Source organism: Peromyscus maniculatus, chromosome 9 (genome assembly GCF_049852395.1).
Source record: "Peromyscus maniculatus bairdii isolate BWxNUB_F1_BW_parent chromosome 9, HU_Pman_BW_mat_3.1, whole genome shotgun sequence".
Lineage (NCBI taxonomy): Eukaryota > Metazoa > Chordata > Mammalia > Rodentia > Cricetidae > Peromyscus > Peromyscus maniculatus.
In genome coordinates, this window is record NC_134860.1 from 74,955,231 (window position 1) to 74,963,429 (window position 8,199).

Consider the following 8,199-nt stretch of genomic DNA (forward strand, 5'->3'; position numbering starts at 1 on the left):
ATAATATTCTTGTCTAACCCCATGACAGGTACATCATTAAGGTTTAATGCAATCATGTCTTGGCAGCAAATAGGACTCTTATTTCCCAGGTGCACTGAATCAAATTGAGAACATTTATTAAGTGATACGAGCAGTTCCTTGTGCCTTGGGGTGATCTAATGAGAAGCATTTATCCATTACAAAAAGCATTAAGACTTCACGGCTGTTCACCTGAAGGTTTCTCAGCCTATCACCCACCAAGGGTACAATGGAGACCCGAGATCAGCTGTCACTTTATTTATCTAGCTTAGTTGTACATAATGAAGGATATTACTCTTCTGTTGAGTGATTTTTTGATGCCGTGTGCAGATATTATTGAAAATGTAAGCTGGAGACTAAGGAGAAGCATATTGTGAGGAAGTCAGAATAGGAAGTCAGCCTGGATCTGGTTCATGGTTCTCTCTCTTGGTAACCACACCATTGGCAGAGTCTTCCTGGGCTGTACCTTCCTCATGTATAAAAAGATGAGATATTTATCTCTTAGACATTGTCTCAGTTTTCACTTTACTACAGTAAAGTGTGTTTTTCTGATTTCCAAATATACTTAACATTTAATTTTTATATTTTGTATATTAGGTATATAAATTAAAAACTCAAATATTAGTGCAAAATCCAAACAATAAAAAAATAAAACACTAGCGGTTTCCTCACCCATTTCTCTTCCTCATGGGCAACTATTTTCATTTATTTTGTTGTTTATTTTCTGTTTTATCTTAATTTTCATGATATGCTTGTATGATTTTTGTGTGATATTTTAATTGCTTTCTTTCCCTTGTGGCTAAACACCACTTGACTTGGGGAGGTAAAGATTTCCTGGCTTCATAGCGGCAGAGTGTTTAGTCCATGGTCACCTGGCTGCATCCTTGAGCTCAGCATCCTGGCATGGAGAGGATGTGGCAGAGACCATTCTTCACGTTGGACCAGGCAGGAGGCAAAGGGAGAAACACAGAAAGCGACCCGAGGCTGGACCTCTCTTCATCACCTGTCAATAATGCCATAGAATTATGAATTTATCAAGGAGTTGATCTTTCATCCAGCCAGAGCCCCCATGACCTAATTGTCTTTTGAAATGCTATTATAGACATACCAGAGGTATACTTTGCCAATCCTTGAACTTTTTTAATATTTACTAATTTTTGCATAGGAGTGTTTTGCCTGCATATGGTATGTGTACCACATGCCTGCCTGGTGCCCATGGAGGTCAGAAGAGGATGCCAGATTCCCTGGAACTGGAGTTACTGGTGATTGTGAATCTTCAGTGAGGTTTTTTGGAAGCAAACCTGTATTTTCTGGAAGATCAGCCAGTGCTCTTGACTACTGAGCCATCTCTCCAGGCCCCCTGGGTGTTCCTTAATCTAACCTAGATGACAGTAAATATTAACCACAGATGTTTCCCACAATTTAGATTTGTATACCGAATCCACAAATTGGAAGGTAACAACTTCTTACAACACCCTTCACACACACACACACACACACACACACACACACACACACACACACACACCACATACAACAGTTTACCTCCGTCCATCATTGTGGCATAGCTTTTATCACAACTGGTGATTAAATGTTCATCGCTCACATTATTATAGCCACGAAAATGTTTGGCATAGAGCCATGTAGTCCACTATGATAATGTTCCTTTCTTAGGTAACTGCCTCCCTCACATACTGTTTTTATATTTTGTGTTTAGTTTTTGTTTCTTCTTATTTTTCTGCATCTCCATCTTGCCAAATATCTCCTCCAGCCCCACAGTACAGAGTTAGGCCAATTCCAGTTTCTTTTCTCACAACTCTGCTCCGGTCCCCATCCCTCCTGCTCCCTCATCACCTTGACTTTGGGCTTCTAAGAATTCCCCTTAGATTCCCATTGTTCTTCCCTCGGGGAAGGCTCCCATTTTCTGAGTTCCCACTGTTCTTGATTGTCTACTCCTTTCCCATTCTAGTAAATCATCTTGCTGCAGCTTGAGAAACTGTGTGTGGAGAATTTCTTCTTCAGACTGCCTTCTGAAATGACCCCATTCTTGAGAGTTCAACTGTAGAGAAGCCTAGGTGGGAAGTTATGTTTTGCCGTCTTCCTGTTGACTTCCAGACTCCACTGGTATCCTTACAAGAATTGTGCTACTTGAATTTGGACTGACAGTGTGTGGCAGAGTCTTTCCTCCCAGAAGCCTGCGCTGTGCTTTCTTGTCCATGAACACCATGGCATTTCTGGATGTTAGGAGCTTTGCTGTCTCACGTGCGGCTGTGCATTTGAATTCTTAGTTCTTGTACTTTGAGAGAACTTTCTTGTATTATTCCCAAGGTTCTTTTTTTGCTTTCTATTACATTTTTCAGAACCATTCCAACAGCCACAGCCCTGAGCGTTCTATAGGGCTACAAGGATCCAGCTCCCACCCATGGCTTATATAGAAAGGTGGAGGAAGAGTCCTTATTTTACCCTCTTTTCCCTTTCTTTCCACCCTCCTTTCTTTTCCTCTTTCTCTTTTCTTCCTCTGTCTTCTTTGTCTATTTTTAATCTATTGACCATCTGTCCACACTCTAAGCCTGTAGGCTCAGTTAGCATGTTAGATCCAGCTGTAGGCCTAGAATCCTGCAGAGAGGTTGGGCTGGTTCGTTAGTGGCACTCTCCTGGCTGGAGTTCAGCTCTGCCAGCTCTGGATTCATTGCTCTTCCCATTACACTAAGGTCACAAACTCCAAGCATTTTATCTACACATTACACAGTGTAAATTCTACTGAGAGGTCAGACTTGATTTTTCATTTCATTTAACAATTATTATTTTTAATGGTGTATAGATATCTATATCTCTGCATGAGTTGGTGCCCATGGAGGTCAGAAGTGGGTGTTGGGTCCCCTGGAGCTGGAGTCATGGGCAGTTGTGACATGCCTGCCATGGGTTCTAGATACTGAGCTCTGGACTTCTGGAAAAGAAGCAAGAGCTCTTAAATACTGAGCTGCCTCTTGAGCCCCTTTACATTGCATTTGACTTAACAAAGTCATTAGAGAAGCCAGGTAAAACGAAGTCATTAAAGTCATTAGAGGAAGTCATTGAAGTCATTAGAGAAGCCGGGTAAAACGAGTCAGAAATGCTTACAGCTAGCATCCACTGCCCATGTGTCCATCTTTTTGGACGTGACACCTTGCTGAATCCTGTCACCACGACTCTAAATATTGGATACTCTTATGAGCCCCTCTATGAACGCGATGATGTGGAGAAATTAATGTCTTTACTCCTGGAGACAAAAGAACTCACAATTCTGTCTGGTTCTCAGGTCCATACTGGTAAGTGATCCCCTGGGGCGCTTTCTCGGATGCTTGTTGAACAAACCCAAATGGTCCAGAGCTTGTAAGCTTTTACAACAGTCTCCATCCTTTTCCTTACCACCTAGTTAAGCAATCCTTCGCCTCCTTTCAAATCTAGAGATTTCCAAGAGTGCAAAGCTCTGCCAGAACTCCCTCTGTACCCTGAAGAGGGGATTTTTAAGAAGGGGGGGGGATGTGTCAGACTTTCCAGATGTTTCCAGTCTAGCTTTCTTCTTTTTGGGTGCAAATGACCCATGAAGTGCTCTCTGGAAGGCTAGCCTGACAATTGTATCCGGCAGGTGACTTAGGGGGTCACAGAAACAGAATTTCCATTGGTCCTCTTAGGCTGCTTCCTAGTTATCATGACTGCTATTTTGAGCTCTAACTTGGCCAACGAAGGGGTCTTAAGCAAAGTATTCTTGCTTTCTGTCCAATATAGCTCAGCCATTATATATCACAGTAAAAAATAAAATAAAATAAAATCTTTATTCTAGGTTGAGAAATGTATTCTCTAACTTGCCAGAATTTCTGTTGGCATTTTGTACAAGGGGGGCGGGGAGTGTTCTCTATAGTTCAGCTGCAACTGCATTTTCAAAAACTTTCTTTCAAGTGATCTCAATTCCTTGATTCATTTCATTTTTTTTTAAAAAAATCAGTTTTATGACAGATTACAAGAGCTGTGTTTTGACCAGCACAATTTACAATTCATGATCATTTTTTTTTGAAGGCAGTTTTCCAAAAGCTGTTCCTATCATTTTGCAAGCTGACGTGTTATTCTTTGACTGCCATACCAATTTTCTGCTTTATTTTCAACATCTTCAGGATTTTTTTCTATTGCATTAAAGTATAATGAGCCATACATCAGATATTATAAACTGTGCTCTGCCCTTCAAAGCAAGTTAAGTCAATTACCTGTTTCACAGCAAGCAAGAGCCTTAGAAAACGCTCCCTTGTCATCCCCACAGTGGGACACATATTTCACATCTGTGACTCTCAGGGTCGGAGGCAGCTCAGAATCAAGACAGACAGGAGGTTGCCGCTTTCAGTCCTGTCGCCAGGACTCAACGGTGTGTTCTGGAAGAAAGGAAATCAGCAAGGTCCCCAGTGTAACTGTGGAAGAGTGCTTTTCCTCCTTCCTCCTCCCACCCCTCCCGTCTCAGACACTCAGAACACGGCCTTATTTGGAAACATGGTCTTTGTAGATGCAATCAGTTGGCTTGGGTGCCGGCATACCTGGCTGGCAGAGGCCTACATCTGATGGCTGGTCTCTCACAGGAAGAAAGACCAGGATACTGGGAGAAGCTCTTGTGATAACAGAGGAGGAGACTAAAGCAATGTAGGCCCAAAGAAAGCCAAGGCCACCAAAACCAGGGAGAAAGGAAGGATTTACGTCTAGATTCTTCAGGAGGAATAATTGACTTTAGACCTCTTGTTCACAGAGCTTGGAAAAGAGAGATTTATATAGTTTTAGTCACTCAGTTTGGGGCAGTTTGTTACAGCAGCCCTAGGAAGCTAATACTTACTAAGGGAAAGGGAGCCCATTCACGACTGTCCAAACTCTCAGGAGTTCTGCATAAAGGAGCTGGGGTTTTGGGTCTTTGTTTTTCGAGACAGAGTTTCTCCAGGTCTCCTCAGCTGTCCTGGAACTTGCACTGTAGACCAGACTGGCCTTGAACTCATAGAAATTCACCTGCCACTGCCTCCTGAGTGCTGGGATTAAAGGTATGCACTACCACTGCCCAGCAAAGGAGTTTTAACAGCTGAACTGTGGGCAGTGGTAAGTAGTGGGTCAGAGGGACTAGTGTACAATAACCACAGCTGGACCAGCTCACTTCAAGCAAGCTCTGAGGAGTATGCAAGCATGGTATGCTTGATCTAGGCTTTGCCTTGCATAGCATAGCTCTAAGCTAAAGAATAATCTTCAGAAGAAAACCAAGAGGGAAGTGTTTCAGCACACAGTTAATATTCTCAACTATTCCAGAGCATGGGAAGACAAGATCTCTCTCTCTGCACCTAGGCAGAGAGAATTCTTCAACCATAGCAATAGAAATATTTGTGAGTAGAAATAGAAAGACATTCAGTGTGAATTTGTAGGAAAATATTCATTGGGGAAACTCAAGCTCACGAGATGAGCCAAGACTCCACTCTGCCTTGAGGAAGACCATATTACACTGGGAAACACATGGGCTGATGACATCATGAGACTCCTTTTTATTCTGGCTCAATTACTTTCTGATGTTTGATTGTTATATTTTGATGAAATGCTATGGGCTAGGGTGGTCTTGTTTTAAAATGCTGTTTAAATTGTTCATCTTATAAAGTAGTTATAAATATCAGCTTAGGAGGCCCCCAAGATGGCTCAGCCATTATGAGTGCACACTTCTCTTTTTGAATACCTGAGTTCTGTTCTGGGCACCCACATCAGCAGCTCATGACTTTATTTCCAGGGGACCAGGTGCCTCTTCTGGTCTCTATGGGACCCTCATGTACATGCACCTATTAACAGAGTATATACATGAATAAAGACTTTTAAATCTTTTTCAAAACAACGCAACTTAGATAAAATATACCAAGTACTTAGTGTATACTAAACATTATACAGTACTCATAAAATGTTAGTTCTGTCTCTTTTAGCCCTGGTTTCCAGGGAATTCAACAGCAACTTCTCTCTACCTCTTTGCCACATTTATAGCCCTAAAAAATCAGGCAAAGTGTGATTTCCTAAGAGCCCAGAAGACTGTTTGTTCTGTTCATGGTTATACTTTGAATTTTGATTATGAAATGTCCCTCACAGGTTCATGCCCAAGCTGGTGGTGCTATTTGGGGGAATGAGGGAAGCCTGGGGGGTATAGTCTACTTGGAGGAAATAGGTCACTGGGGGAGCCTGGGATGGCTTATAATTTACCTCCAGTTCCTTACTCTCTTTCTGCTTCCTGTAGATAAGCAGCCCCAGCCACATGCTTTCACCCATGATCATCTACCTCACCAATAGGAACAGAATCATCACGCTAAGAACTAGGGATAGGAACTTCTGGAACCCTGAGCTAGTATAGATCTTTCTCCTCTTTAGTTGTTTATATTGGGTATTTTTAAATTGCCAACTTTAATATTTATAAGTGATCTTCCTAAACACATGAGGTAAGAAGGGGCCCCCACATTCTGCTACTGTGAGGAGTGGTATTGCCATGTAATAGCACGAGTCTGGCTGATGGTACTGTTTTCAGTTCTTTTTCTAAAGAATTCTAGTGTTGGCCAGTGAGAAATTATAAATGTCTTCTCTTACACATAGCTTGACTGGCCCAAGACATAGGTGGAATAATGAAAAGGCCATTAAAATTTTGCTATAGTTCTGTAAACCCCAAAATGTTTTTAAAGCTAATATCTCTTCATATAGAATTTTCCAGATTAAAACCCTCAAGGTGGTTTAGAAAGTAATGACTTCCGGATCGGGCTTAAACTAAAATCTAATGGTGACAGTGTTTACCAGTCATGGTGTTTCTCTATGTCATCCCCTTCTTTCTTAAAACTGATAAAAAAAAAAATGCTCCAGAGACTTGTTTCAAAACTTTTTATTTGGTTTTCCCCAGAGAAATAATCTCTCTTCTGATTCTTTATGAATCCTATTCTATTAAATAGATCCCAACAAGTTTGATATAGAAAGAACATACTAAAGCCATGTATTACAAACCCAGTCAATATACTGCATAGGGAAGAGCTGACCTTGCTTCCTCTGAGGCATGGAACAAGCCCAGGATGTCCAGGTCACAATCCTTATTTAATACTGTGTTGGGAATCTTTTGTCGGAGCAGTCAGACAAGAGAAACAGTGAGTATCCAAGTTCAAGGGAAGCATTCAGATTACCCATGTTTGCAGATTAAATGACCTCTGCATAGAAAAACCCAGACGCCCTACAAACAGAGGCGTAAAAACTAATGAGTTCAGTGAAGTTATAGGATACAAAATAAACCCACAGGGAATAGTAACATTTTAATACAATAATGAATTACTATGACAAAGAGATTAAGACAATAATTCCATTATCAGCATCTACAAGAAAGCCCAAAATGTTTTTTAAAGATTTGAAATTGTGTGTGTGTGTGTGTGTGTGTGTGTGTGTGTGTGTGTGTGTGTGTGTGTTGGGGAGTGTGAGCGTGAGTGCAGGTGCCCTTGGAGACCAGAGGTGACAGATCCCAGAGAGCCGGTGTGGAAGGTGGTTGTGAGCTGCCCGATACGGGTACTGGGAACTGCACTGGTCCTCTGGAAGAGTAGTCTGTACCATTAACTACGGAGCCATCTCTTCAGACCCAAGTCCAAAGTGCTTAAGGACAAATTTAACCAGGGAACTGAAGTTCTTTAGAGTTACAATTATAAAACACCTTGAAAGAAATTTCAGAGAACACACACACACACACACACACACACACACACACATTGACACACACTTCCCTGTGCATGCACCATACCACTGAAGTGATCTACAGATTCAGCACAATGATCATGAAAATATTGATGACTTTCTTACCAGAAATAGAAAAATCAATGCTAAACTCATATGGATTCACACACACACACACACACACACACAAACCCAAATAGCTAAAATGACTGTCTTTGTTTCTTTTTCTGCTGCTATAATAAACACTCTGATAAACAACCCGAGAGAAGGTTTGCGTAGCTCACACCTTCAGGGATCATTGTGGGGACTTCAAGGTGGCAGGAACTTGAAGCATCTACTCATATCCATGTCAAAAAAGAGAGTGAATGCAGCCTGCCTTCCAGTGTTCATCCCCATCTCTCCTCTTCAAGTGGTCCAGGGCCCTGCCCATGACTGATGCTGCCAACATTCCAAGTA

General features: G+C 41.7%; 1 long non-coding RNA gene across 1 annotated transcript; it reads right to left on the minus strand.

Annotated features, from left to right (window-relative positions):
- Window positions 1–260: 260 nt before the first annotated feature.
- LOC143267189 (uncharacterized) lies at window positions 261–4,473 on the minus strand. Its single transcript, XR_013042105.1, has 2 exons — window positions 4,260–4,473; window positions 261–1,021 (listed from the first exon to the last, which is right to left on the minus strand). It is a non-coding gene; the product is annotated as an uncharacterized LOC143267189 (long non-coding RNA).
- Window positions 4,474–8,199: the final 3,726 nt, after the last annotated feature.